The sequence below is a fragment of the Arachis hypogaea genome, chromosome 20 (assembly GCF_003086295.3).
Source record: "Arachis hypogaea cultivar Tifrunner chromosome 20, arahy.Tifrunner.gnm2.J5K5, whole genome shotgun sequence".
In the NCBI taxonomy this organism is placed as follows: domain Eukaryota; kingdom Viridiplantae; phylum Streptophyta; class Magnoliopsida; order Fabales; family Fabaceae; genus Arachis; species Arachis hypogaea.
This window is the reverse complement of record NC_092055.1, coordinates 42,131,379-42,146,398: the sequence shown is the minus strand read 5'-3', so window position 1 is coordinate 42,146,398 and position 15,020 is coordinate 42,131,379. Positions and strand designations below refer to the sequence as shown.

At 32.5% G+C, this 15,020-nt stretch overlaps 1 pseudogene; it reads left to right on the top strand.

The window, feature by feature from the left end:
* The first annotated feature begins 9,618 nt into the window (after nt 1-9,618).
* On the top strand, nt 9,619-14,990 carry LOC112783115 (uncharacterized; annotated as a pseudogene).
* Nucleotides 14,991-15,020: the final 30 nt, after the last annotated feature.

The following is a 15,020-nucleotide window of genomic DNA, read 5'->3' as shown; positions in this document are numbered from 1 at the left end:
TTGTCTTTTAACAATAATTATTAAGGCCATAATTATTAAGGCCGTTTAATTTTTATTTTTATTTTTTATTACTTTTTTCAAATACATTAGTTAAATTTATTATGTAAAACTAAAAAATATTAGTGATTGTTAGATTGTTTTTACTTATAAAAATTAAATAGAATATATATCGGTAATTAACCTACCACATAAGTATGTTTTAAAGAGAGATTATTGACAAAAGGATTAACCAGTCTCACAAAATTAAATATTAAAAATTGAAAATGGTATTTTTTTTGTTCCAAACCATCGTAATCTTTCAAAAAAATTATCCAAAGCTGAATTGGGTATTCACTCTTTCCATTTTCAAAGGTACGGCAATGTTGAAAAAATAAAAAGAGAAATAGATACACTAAAAATTATGTCATGAATTAATTATATATAAAATATATATTGAAATATAGAATATATATTGAAAATAAATTTAAACAATACAAACACATTATACTGATTTAGATGCTAACTTTTTTATATCCATTAGTTTTATTTTTTTACTGTAAATTATATGCACGTCTCGACTTAGCTAATCATTATTATATTATCTTATAACGGGTAGTATTTTGGTATTAAGTATGATGACGTATTATATTTTGGTACTAATATGTATATCTTTCTTTTCAATCATTTTTTAAAAAAATATCTTCTATTCAATTATAAAAAAATTAATATTTAATGATTAAAATGCTACTGGTAACATCTTAGTTTTTGCGAGCAAATTTTACATTTTATTTGTATAACGTCTATGATAAATTTTTTTGTGATCTTTAAATAAAATAAATAATAATATAATATTAATATTATATTATTATTTAATTTTATTTGACGAAGAACAGTCACTTAATATTAGACCTAAAAGATTGTAAAAATTCGGCTTTACTAATATTATTTACATTAGTAATTTACTCAATTCTTATTTTAATTAAGTACCACCACTTGAGATAATTAATTAGATTTTATCATGTCCAATTACCTTAATTACCTTTCAAGATATTTAAAAATTAACCTCGCTGACTCAACAGTTTAAAATCGCGACACGCAGCACTTAATGCGCCACGTGTCATGACACGTGCCTCCTTCCCCTTAATTAAGTGACACTTAGTCACTAATCAAGCCATATAAAAGCATAAAATTCTCTCTCTTTCCTCAAGGAACAGCTGAGGCATGCATGGAGAGAAACTGGAGGATTTTGGTTGATTTCTGACTTTTCGAGCTTGATTTCTTAAGATCAGTGACCTCCACAAAAAAAATCTAATCCTATATAGAAGTGACTGTATCTTCCTCCTATACGCAGTGACGTACATTTTGTTCGGTGGAATCGCAAAGTAGAGCTGCCCCTACCAGGAACCAGTTCGGCCAAACCCAAAGAAGGGGAAGAGCCACCGAATTTTCGACGTTTTCACTCCATTTGACTGATTAGAAATCTCCTCCGATATCTTATGCGTGTGTGTTCTATGCTTTACAGAGGTAGTAGGTTTTGACTCTTTAATTGGTTAAAATTATGAATTAATTGATATATGTGGTTAGAATGTTGTCTGTTGATGTCTCGTGTTCAAATCTGTGAGTGTTGGCTGTTGAAATTTTAGCTGAATTGCTGCTGAAATTGTTGTTGTGATTCAGCCGTGTTGAGGAATTTAGAACTGAGATGTTGTTGTTGAATAATTAGCTGAAATCTGAGTTATACAATAGTATGAAATTGAGTTATGTCAGTTGGATGTTGATTTGGGATTAAATATAACTAAATCGAATATTTTGAATGGTGGTTTCGAGTAAAAAGAGGAGATATTTGGCTTTTGAAAAATATTTAATGAATAAAAATTATTTATTTGTAAACATATGAATTTTACTAAAATTAATTGAGTTTTATTTTTGAAGAAAAATAATTCGTTTGCAAAAAAAAAAAGGTTTAAAGTGGAAGACGATTTTGGAAAAAATATGGTTCTAATTGACCAAAAAGGTTTTATTTTGAAAATGGAAGAATCATGCCCAATTTACTATTTTAATGAAGTTTTGGGTATTTGAAAATTTGTACAACATTTTGAAAAATTTATAAAGTAACCAGTGAAGATTGGGTCTCTCTTATAAAAGTTCAGAGTAATTTTAAAGTACGTCAATTTAATTAAAGTAACTTGCAAAATATTCCAATTTTCAAAGTTTAAGTATATTTATGTATTTTAGTCCAATTTGTATATTTATGTGTAAACCCTGAGTAATTATTGAATAATTAGATAATAAATTAATTATTAATCAAATAAATTAGAAAATGAAATTTTATGATTTAGTGAGATAGAACTAATTAAAACAAGAATTTTGACATTAATTTTAAAAAAATTGGCCCAAAATTAGGCCAAATGGACCAAACCGGACGAACTGGGCCCATATTAGGCCCAAAGCCCAACCCAATTCCTTGATATAAATGAGCTTTAGCTCATTCCGCTTTTTTCTTCGTGCAAACGCCGAAGAACATAGCCATGGGGGAGGAGACGGGTGTAAATCCTTGTTCTTGTTTCAAATTTCAATAACTTTTGATCCGAAATTCCGATTGTCGCACCGTTTGCGGTCTCGCGACCGCAGCGTCAACCTCTACAAATCCCAATGGTCAATTTGGTAAGGAATTCACGTTTTTTTTTTTAATTTTCTCTTCCCCAATTTCGAAACCCAATGTAAAATTATGTTGAATTTTGCATGATTTTGGTGTTTAGGTTCGAGTTAACCTGCGGATATTGTCGGATTTAGCTTGTTTGAGCTGTGAGTCAAGTAAGAATCCTCCAACCTTTTGTGAGATGTTGATTTAGTGAACTCTATATTGATTATAGTGATAATTGTGATGTTAGATTGAAATTGGTTATCGGTTGGAGTTAATTTGAGAAATTGGAAGCTAGAGGATTAGTTTTGGAGGCTGGGTATCATTGGTGAGGGGGCTGGAGTTGTGGAGCTTGTGGTTTGGAAATGCTTGAGGTGTTTCGGATTACGAGAAATCGGCCAAGGTATGGTTTTGATTTCTCGTATATAATATGTAATGTGTCGTAAAAACTTAGGCTAGTTGACCCATAGAATAAGTTGAATTGATTGTTGGTTGTTGAATTAAATTATTGATTTGGGTTGAATATGAATTTTGGCAATTGATGTTGTAGTGAGAATGTATTGATACATGATGATCTTGTTGGATTGAGAAGCTCATGTATAAGTGTGTTTGAAATTGAGGTATGATTGGTTGAGGTAGGATGTGGGGATGTGTTTCTGTGATATGGTGTGTTTTGGTGTTGATTATGAGCCTAGGAAGTTAGTTTTGAATGGTGAATGGTTGAAAATGGAGGTTAGAGTATTTTTGTGAAAATATGATTTTTAGCCAAACTTCGACAAGTCATAACTTGGCTTCCGGACCCCCAAATTATTTCAAACTTATTTCAAATGAAAATTGGGTTCATGAAGTTTACGTTGTTCGAAGAACGGAGGAATGTTTTTAAACGAAAACATTATGTGCGTCGGAAGTTTGAAGTGCAAAGCTGGAAATTCTGCAATATTCAACATTTTGCTGTTCTGCATAACTTGCGTACGCGACCACTGTACGTGACGCGACCAACCTATTTGGGTTGGGTATCTTGCGTACGCGAGCAGAGTGCTTGCTGGTGCGGATTTTAACCCACAAACTAACTGGCAAGTGCACCGGGTCGTACCAAGTAATATCTCAGGTGAGTGAGGGTCGATCCCACGAGGATTGATGGACTAAGCAACAATGGTTAAGTGATTTACTTAGTTAGGCAAACAGAAAATGATGTTTAAGAGTTCAAAAGCATGAAACAGTAACTTCAGTAAATCAGAAAGCAAGCAGTAAATGGTTTGTGAAATATATATGGAGAAAACAGTTAAGACTTCAGAGATATCTATCTTCTGGATTGACTTTTCTTACTAACTATTTTAATCATGCAAGATTTATTTCATGGCAAACTGTATGTGACTAAACCCTAATTCCTTAGACCTTTTCAGTCTTCTCTAAAATTCATCAACCTCCAATTCCTTGATCACTGAATTCCAATTAGAGGGTGAAGTTCAATTCTAGTTTATATGCCACAAAATCCCTAATTACCCAAATATAAGAGGATTATATGTCACGTATGCCGTTAAGTCCAGATAATTAGAAATTTAGGAGAAATTATTTTCAAACTGTTGTTCAAGTAAAGAGTTTTTCCAAGTTATACAAGAACTCAATTAGAACTAGGGTTATACTTCCATTCGACCCAAATTCATAATATAAAGAGCGAAAATAATTCTTGAAATATAAATCAGTACATGAATTAAAATAGAAAAATAATAGTATCAATCCATACAATAGACAGAGCTCCTAACCTTAACAATGGAGGTTTAGTTGCTCATGGTTCCGAGAGAAAAACTAGGATTCGTAAAACTGTTAATTGCGGAATGAGGTAGAAGAGAAGAGAGAAGCCTGAAGGGCTGATTCTTTTTCCTTTTATATCTAATCCTAATAAATGTAAAATATATTTTCTAAAACTAAAATAATATCTTTTCCTAATTATACATAAAATAAAATTAAATCAAAATTAATTAAGCTTGGTGCGGAGCCTTGTATGAGTGCCTGGGGACCACTTGGGGTATTATGGTCCACGCTGAACTTGGAAATTCTCAAGTTCAGCATGGAGGAGGCAGTGGTATCTTGTGGCGTTCCTTGAGTCCACGCTGAACTTGGATTAACCCAAGTTCAGCGTGGTGACATGCGTGCTTCCCCCTTTGTGATTAGACTCCACGTTGAACTTGGAAATTTCCAAGTTCAGCATAGAGGAGGCCGCATTGAACTTCTTTTGTGCGTTGATGTTGGCTCTGAACTTGAATAATTTCAAGTTTAGCGTGGATTGGACAGCATCCATTCTTCACTCTCTCCATTCTCTAGCCTTGGCTTGAACTCCGTGAAATTCGTCCATAATATTACCTGAAATAAACAGAATTGCATATAACTCAAAGTAGCATTCATAGTGGCTGAAATATATTAAATTTTGATTAAACTTAGCAATTCAAGTGCAAATTCACAAGAAAAAGATAGAGAAGATTCTCACGCATCACTTGCGTACGCAAGCATTGAAAATTGTATGCCCACGCGTACGCGTGACCCTTGTTTTCAGCAAATAAATTTTGTGTTTTAAACATGATTTTAAATCTCTAAACCTCTGTTTTCACTCTTTTAACCCTAGATATTAGTAGTAAGCCTAACAATAGGATGAAACTAGGGAAAAGGTGTTAGCTTAGAGATGAAAATTTTTTTTTAAAAGGTAATATGTGGTGGGAGGAGAAGCTACTTGATATGATAAATATGATGAAAGTGGTGCATGAGGCAATTAAGAGAGGAATATGTAATTGAGAACGATGTATGAGAGAATTGATGAAGTTAATTAATTGGGAATAATAAACATATAATAAATGATTAAGTGGCTATGATTTATTGAGGAAGTATGGTAGTGTTGTGAGTACGCCGGAGATGCATATGTGAGCTAAAGGTTGAGTATTTTGAGCTTGGGGTACTGTCTTTCCCATGTCAGCCGAAAAATTTTTTTCGTGGATAATATTGAGTTTGGGGTGTTGTCTCCCCCATGTCAGCTTGGGGTGTCGTCTCCCCATGTCAGCATGGGATTCTTCCCATGGATATCATTGAGCTTGGGTTATTGTTTTCCCCATGTCAGCTTGGGACTTTTTCCATAGATGTTATTGAGCTTGGGATGTTGTCTCCCCTATGTCAGCTTGGGGATTCTCCCCATGGTGAGTTTTGAGTTTGAGGACATATCGGGATGACTACGTAACCGAAAGTTGATATCAACAGTCATAGGATAGACATGCATCATGTTGCATTTGTTTGCTTTGCTTGGGTGTGCTTAATTGTTTTGCCTTGTCTATCTGATAAACTCTGTCTAATTAGTAACTGTGATACTTGTTGTAACTGTTTTTTGAATGTGCTTGCCTTATATTTGCTTGTGTTTGTAATTGTCCTTCTGTTTTGAGTACTTTGATTGTGGATTGAGGATAATGGTGTTTTGTTCTGAATTGGGTCAGAGGCCGAGTTGGTTTGAATTTGGGCCTGAGGTCGTAATTGGTTGGATCAGCGATAAGTGTTAGTTAACAATGATTTACTAGTAAGTGGTAAAATATATAGAATATTATGTTATGAGAAAGTAAATGCAAGGGGTAGAGTTTAATGAGATAGAAAGTAAACTGCAGAGTTAGAGTTATATTGTGACTTGGATACTTTAGAGAGTTATAACCGAATTTATGGTTTAGTTATTTCCTTTAAGATTATATCATATCTTAGTGTCAGGGTTCTAGGATCGCCTTCGCCTTTTCCGGGACCTTATTTATTATATATGTGGGCACCTTAACCATACTGAGAACCCCCGGTTCTCATCCTATACAATATTGTTATTTTTCAGATGTAGGTTGAGAAGCACCACTTTGTATTCTGGAGACTCGGATGAAGCGAAGAACTCTTGGGGCTCAAGGACGTATTTTGTTTATATTTATATATGTATGTAGATTCTCCACCTTGTATTTTTATGTTTGTCCCTATTAGAGGTTGACTCGGAGAAACAGGTTGTCGTTTTTTTTCTGCTTTTAGTTATTTGGGATTCTCATTTATATATGTAAATATGTTTATATGCCCTGTCCGGTTCTAGCTTCGCGAGCCAGATCAAGAGCCTTGTTATCTGTATCTTGTAACTCTCTTATCCTACTTTATTACGTTGTCGCTTCGCGAGTGTTGTGCTTTTTGTTTTAGCGCTTTTGTTTTTACCTTTCTTCAAAGGCTCCTAGTTATAAGCATTTTCAACTATATTATATATAAATAATTTTACCTTTAGAGGTTGTAATACCTCACCACCTCTGTTTTATGACTTAAGCATAAGACTCTGTGTGGAAGGGTGTTGCATTAGGGTGTTACATTATTGGGTGCTATTATCCTGTTTATGTATATATTTGTTTATCTTTTTAGTTTGCATAATCTCACATTTCTCTTTATTCACGAATTATCTTTAAGGAAGTTTTTGTTTTTTTTTTTTCTAAAAATCAAGTTTCGTTAATCCGTTTGCAGGCTTGATATTATTAATAACAGTGTCAGTATAATTCAAGTTGGTAACACTAGATGTTTTGGTATATGTCATACTGAAAATTGGATCGTTACACTAATAATTGTCAATAATTCTTCTAATAAGCCTAATTCATATCTTTCTTATATTAACACATGATTTAATGATGAGACCCTACTTTCCAGAAAATAGAATTCAAATCAAAGACTTTTTCTCAAGTCAGTAGCCGGGACTTTACATACAACAATCAGGAGTGGATTGAAATCCTCAGCCACATGTGTGATCAGAGTCTTGTGTGGAGAGCACCCTGGATGGCTCCATACGATGTGACCTTCGGTCTATCACCGCGGAGTGCCGGACCTGCCTTCCCGAAAAGCACTCGCATACAGATTCAAAATCTTCGTTCGGAGATTCCACCTATACATTTTTCACTCGGGAAAATAACTCTAGCCTCTATTCTTTGCTTTGTCTTGAATCAAAGAGGAAGGACAAGAGCTCGGCTCAAGACCCAAAAAATATGTATTTAAAATTTTGTTCTCGAAGTTATGGCATGTAGAACCTACTTCATTCCCTTTCGATTTGGATGGGACTCGTCGGAAATCCGCCAAAATGAATAAGGTCACCTAAGAGTGAGATTGAATTAGTCCGGCTCAAAAGCTGTTGGTGACTGGATTTTCTGCAAAGTTGTTACAGTTTTTTTTTTCTATCACTCCCAACCTGTTCTTCTTTAAATATCTATTTCCATAAATGATTAAATAATTTCACACAAATAAAATATATACTTTTAATAATTAAATCATGACTAAATTAGATATTTTAGTAATTATCATATTTTTTATATTTTTATGAATTAATAATTTTAATATAAACATTACTTTTAGAAAAATCATATATTAAATAATTAAATTTGTTAATATTTAAATAAAAAAGAATAATTATGTGATATAATTTAAATATAATGACATTAATAAGAAAAGAATCAATTATCTATAATGAGATTCAATATATTATTCTATTAAGATAAAAATCAATCACATGATATAAATTAAAAATATAATATAATAAATTAGAGATTTTATTTATAAAAGAAATTAATTACGGAAGTAACTAAGATATAACGGGTATAAGTATTGGATATAAAGATTTTTATAGCTAAAATTGAAAAGGAAACTTAATAATATATAACACAATTTAGTGTGAATATTAGAATCAGTTGTTTGTATAATTGTATAAATCAATTTAAAGAAAGAATCAATTACAGTATATATTGGATGCAATCAATGTGCTTTTTTTTTTTTTAAAGAAAGAAGCTCAATTCTCAATTGCTTGCCATTATTTGCTGGAACTGATGAAAAGTTCGCAACTAATTAATTTTTGAAGGTTCTATTTTAATGTCGTCTGCCATTCTAGCAAGTGAAATCCAAAGAACTTCTAGTTTTAGGGCTGCATGCGGATCGGATCGGATCGGATATGGCCAAAATTTCGATCCGATCCGCACTAAAATCATCGGATCGGATCGGATCCAATATCAGCAGTTTTTAAGGTTGGATCCGATCTGATCCGATCCGCACATTTGCGAATCGGATCGGATCGGATATCAAATATATCTGCAAAATACAAAAATATTTTTAAAAGTTTATTTTTATTCAAAAATATCAATGAAATTCATTTTTTCTATTCTTTTAAATATGTTTACTCTTAAAATAATATTAAACATACTTTTTTTAAATAATAAATTAAAATAATACAACATATATGATAATTATTAGTTGAAATAAAACATAAAAAGAATATTTATTTATTTATTTATTTATTTTTGCGGATACGCGGATATGCGGATACCAACACAAAATCCACAATCCGATCCGATTAGTTTGCGGATCCGATCCGAAAGCCTTGCGGATCGGATCCATATCCGCAATTTTCGGATCGGATTCGGATAAATACCGCAGATATGCAGATCGGATCCGATCCATGAACACCCCTACCCAGTTTAGGCCGTCATCTCTATGAAGCAAGCTTTTAGTTGCATCCAATTTGATTTATCATTCTTTCTTCTTTAAGATTTTTCTTCGTTTTTTGACCACGCACCGTTGGATGAATACCTTCAGTATAGTGTTTTTAGAAAATCCTCACCTTTTATTATGCTGTCCTGCTTTTGGACATCTTTATATTTCATTTTTCAATAATTAATGAAATATAACCTACTATCTTTGACAAAAAAAAAAAAAAGGAACTAAAGATGTAAATGATATACAATAAAAATCAATAATAGATATATACATCTGAAGAGATAGAGTTTGGCGAAAAACTTGAGGACATATAGTATTTTGATAATAAAAAAAATATTAATCAATTCTTTCACACTAATCAATTTAAAAGAATAATTAATTGTTTGATATAATTTAAAAATTGGAATGAAATAAATTAAAGATTTTATTTATGAAAAGACTCAATAAAGGAGTTTACTTTAAATATAGGAATAAATTAATCATGATTCATGAGTATAGATATTTGAATATGTAAAATTGAGTGAAAATTTTGATGATAAAATCTACTCTCTTGCAAGTATTCGAATCACTTTACTTTATATATCTACTTAAAGGAAGAATCAATCTTAAAAATGAAAATCCCTTGGAGCAATCCAGTAGGTTTTAAATTCCTTTCCCTTTTCATTATTTTACTAGAGGAGGGGAATGGAACAATCAATGATATGGCATCCTATGCTGAAGCAAATGCATCATAGTCCCGAAAAAGTAGGTTAACAATCGAATTCTTTTCAGATGTAAATTGTAAAGTACATTCTTTAAATTCTTGATAATTTGTTCTATTTGTTCATAAAGTTGGCAGAAAAATTATGGGAGAAAGTCCTGGTGAGTGAAGCATCAATTTTCATCTTAATTTGTTATTTCTTGGTTCATTTATGGCAACACTAACTGTGAATATTCTTGTCTATCCATCTCAAATTTGTTTTAATTCTTCCAAAAAAAGAAAAAAAAAAGTGAATCCGTGATTATTGATTTGTTTCCATTCTTAAATTATAAATGTTTTGTTTTACTATTCAACAGTTCACTTCTGATAATGATTATGTCCTTTTTCTTTTATTTTCATTTGATTTGATATAATTTGGTACTTCTAAGTTCTAATGTTGCTTGTAATTTTCAATTTTCATTGATTCTTAATATGAAATCTCATGCTTTATATCTTACTATGTGGTGTATTGTTTTGTTGAAAGCTTTAAATTTTGTTTGCTTTAAAATTCATTTTTATTTTACTAGCACACAACCTGCTCGATGAAATGCTTCAACTAAATTCTGCCCTTATCAATGCTTTTATGACAGAACTGGAACCTGATTCTCCGGTTATCCAGGTGATAACTATGATCTTCCTAAGAGGTTATTTTGGTTATTTAAAAGTTTACTTTATGTTATCAACTAATGTTTTTCCATTGCAGTGTGATTATGGTTGTCTTCAATTGTCAACTAGTTCATTAATGGAATATAAATTTTGATTCCACTTATATATTATGGAGTTTAGCCTTTACTCATGAAAGTATTTTATCAGTTTAGCTTTAACTGATGACCAATGTTAATTTTGAAAAGTAGGATACAATATTATTTGATTTGGAAGAACCAGTATTTCTCATTTGATCTCTAATTTGTGGAGCATTGAAATGTACGTTTTAGATAGTATTTCTTGAGAGTTTAGAGAATGGGGAGTAACCTTTATTTTTTCTTCAATCCTTGTGATTTGGTGATTTAATTGGTATGTGATACATGCTGCAGTTGACTTGCCGCCATGGTTCTCTGTGCTATCTATAGTATTGAACTCAAATGTAGACCTTGTAAGTATATTCACTTCATACTTCTTTGTTGGTAGGAATGATGACTGTTAATTGAATTCATTTCATGTTATTCTATTTTGATGTCTTGTCTTATGATGCCTCATATTGTATTGGTTAAAGTTAAAATGAAATAGCGCTCTGATTATCATAGCTCTCTAAGATATCATCTTACTGTGTGATCGGTGGGCTCGGGAATATTTTTGCCTCTTTTATTTGTTTGTATGCACACTGTTTCAGGATGTCTCAAGAATAGAAACAGCTCCACAGAGTATGTTGCCGATCATATGCTTTAGAGATGGAAGTCCTCCACTGCCAGATGCCTTATCAATGGCGAATTCAGCAATCTCAGGTAGGCAACAAATTTGTTACACTTTTTCTTAAAACCATAGTTCTAAAATGCAAATTCCATCTTAATTTCTCTCTACTCTGAACTTGTATCCTTATTTTTAATAATTTTTAATAATTTTTAATAATTCACTTTTTTTTGTTCCTTTTTTTTTTTTCAGGGATAAATGGTCTTGGTATAGGCTGTGTTTTCCAATGCAGAAAAAAATCCCTATGACATTGACAAACAAATAACAATCGGGTATTTTTGTAGCTCCATTTTACTTTATAGCAATATCTTTGATCATAGTCATAGATGCTTATGATGATATCAAATTCCAAATGCCGAGGGATTTCACTCCTAAAAGCTTAAGTTGTTAAGGCACATCATTGGTTTTAAATCAAGTTTCCTGCATGCTCCTCAAAATTGACTTTGTATGGCTTGAGGAATGGATAATTCGACTTTCATAAGGAAGTGGAGTAGGAATACTTAGCCTCTGAATTGCAGTCATATAGACACTTTAACTGTTAGGTGAAGGCATAAGATTATTTTTATATCTATAACACCATTTTATTAGTGGATAAGGGTTAGTTTGTAGGATTATTTGGTGGCGAAGAGAATTGATGATGGTGAGCTCATCAAGAAATTCCATGTAATGATTGAGATATTGTATCTTATGCATTTGTTCTCCAACTTACTAAGGAATTTACCATTCTACTTGTTTATTTTCTTGACTCAGCTTCTGCTCTTGTGATCGAAACCATGGAGGCTTTGACTGTAGCATTGAAATTGTAACTCATCAAGGTACTTGCTTACCAGTTCCCAAATGTATTGATAGAATAATAGAATATATAGCCATAGGAAGATAATAAATAGGAGCAGATGAAGAATCTAAATTTATCAATTAATTCAACTATCAGAGTAAGTAACTACTACTATTTGCACTTTTTATTTTAAGCAGATGGCAAAATTAGATATATATGCAAGTCCAGATATTTTGATAATATCATTAGACAAATTAACGACGGTAAAAACTACCTGGAAAAAAAAGAGAGGTAAATAAGGTTTTTAGCCATCATTTTTTTATCGTTTAGAAAGCTTAGTTCATAAATAATTATATTACAATTTTATATACTTTCATCAATATAATTAGAAAAAGAGGCAAGCCTGAATAATCAGGCGATGAATAATGATTAATGATCTGGCAGGTACTTCTTGGGGACATGGGAGCAGGGAAGACAAGTTTGGTTCTTAGATTTGTGAAAGTCCAATTTTCTGAGTACCAGGTTACTCTTAGTTATTGCATTTTCTTAATATATTATATGGCTATTAGTGTTGGAAATGGATTAACCTTATTCTATGTGGAAGGATGCAGGAATCAACAATTGGGGCAGCGTTCTTCACTCAGGTTTTGTCTTTGAATGAAGCCACTGTCAAATTTGATATATGGGACACAACAGGGCAGGAACGTTACCATAGTTTGGCCCCTATGTACTATCGTGGTGCTGATGCTGCCATTGTTGTCTATGACATTACAAGCATGGTACTAACTACTAACTCTATTAATCATCTCATCACTAATCACTTGTTTCAATATTCGCTTATATCATTTCATTGTTTCTTACCCAAATGATCCTTAAATGAACCTCTTGAATTCATATCTATATAAGTAAACTTCACAGTTGTTTCATATCTATATAACTTCTAAGTGTTTTTATATGTTAGAATAAAATAAAACATTTTTGTAGAAAACTAGTCTTCACATTTAAAAGCTGAGGTTCATGGAAATTAGACGAAGCAAAAACATCCACATTGTTTTTAGGGGGGAAAAAAAGTAAGGTCCATACATGAGGAGTAGTGCACGAAAAATAAAACAAACGTGATGATTGATTTGTAAGTGATGCATTGTGTAACCAGGAATCTTTTGCGCGAGCAAAGAAGTGGGTTCAACAAGTGCAACGACATGGTAAGTTTGTCTATATCTCATAAATGAGTAGCGAGTAACTAGGATTCTAACTCAATTTATCTGATAAACCATGTGATCAGCAAATCCGAGTTTGATAATGTTTTTGGTGGCTAACAAGGCTGATTTGGGAGCGGAGAGAAAGGTTGCGAATGAGGTATTTCTTTTTGATATATATGCTTACATTACAGTGCAAATTTAATGAAAGAATCAGGTTTTGGGTGGTGAAACGGTGATGTTTGTTTCTTGTATATACAGGACGGTGAAGAATATGCGAAAGAAAACGGATTGTCTTTTCTTGAAACTTCAGCAAAAACTGCACAGAATGTGAACAAGCTCTTCTATGAAATAGTTTGGCGGTGTTAATCTCTAACTCTACCATCAAATAAACCTGAATGAGTGATCGAATGTGTGTTTCTTTCCTTTTCTTTTTGCAGCAAAGAGATTGGCAAAAGCAAACCCTTCACGCCAAACTGGAATCAAGCTGCATCGCATACCTCAAGAAACCAGAAGAAGCAGCTTGTTTTGCTGTGTTTAGTTAATGCTATTATCAATATAAGTTGAATCTGCATTTCATTTGTATTCCAGAAGCTTCTAACTTAGTATTTTCCTACTTTCAAGATGGATGAATAAAGAAACAAACCTGCAAAGTAACGCCCAAACCGCATGCAATAATTTATTCATCGCCTGATTATTCAGGCTTGCCTCTTTTTAAACCATATTAACCATATTTGCACTTATTAACCGTTAAAATAGTTTCTCCCGACTTTATTTTAGTTGTATCTTCAGTTGTTTGCACTGAAATTTGTAGATTCTATGCTCAAAGTCTAATTCAGGATATTCTTTTTCTTGGTAAAGTTTATGAGACTTTTCGTTGGTGCATTCCTAATTTTGATGATATTTAATTAGAAGATAATTTCATAATCTGTTATCTGGATTTTTGATGTCCTCCAAGTGATTGTAACTTTGCTAGGGAGATTTTGGTTCCACAAAATGCATATTTTTTTAGAAATGGCACTACTTGCTATTTGTTGTCTGTGTCTGCAATGCAAGCTTACCAAAATTTGAGACTAAACTCTACAAAATTTGAACCCTGAAACTGAACTTGTAATTTCAATTTGGGGAAAAGTTTTTACGAGGTAACTTCAGAATTTGATAACTTCACTACAGTGTGTTATGTTTAATGGATTGGATGAGTTCTCTATCTCTTATAGTGATATATTTCTTGTTTGCAGTGCAGGGAGATGGGTTTGTGGACACTACTAGAGGGGTTCTTGCTCCTTGCAAATGCACTGGCAATAACAAACGAGGATCGGTTTCTTGCACCGAGAGGGTGGGGCTTCTCAGATATTTCAGTTGGGAGGACAAAGTCCTTGAAAGGCCAGATTATAGGTCTCATTCATGCAAGTCCGTACATGAGAGTTCCTCTCAGTACTTCTCAACACCATCTTCATTATTGTAAAGTTTCTGTCCGGAAGATGATGATGATAAGCAAGCTGCGATGTCAATGCTTTGTTAGAGTTTAAAATTTAAATGATATGCTCCGTATATGTGTGTGTCATCCGATTGTTTCTAAGACTCAAGATAGTGGTTGAGTTAAATTGTTGACTTAAGATCAAACTGTTTTCTGAAAATTATTTTTCTTAAAGCCCCCAACTAGCAGGGCAAACTTGATTGCTGTTACAATTGTTCTATATGTTATATTGTTATGTAATATATTCATGTACACTTTAAACACAATTTAATTCGCAGTTAGTCAATTCTTTTTTC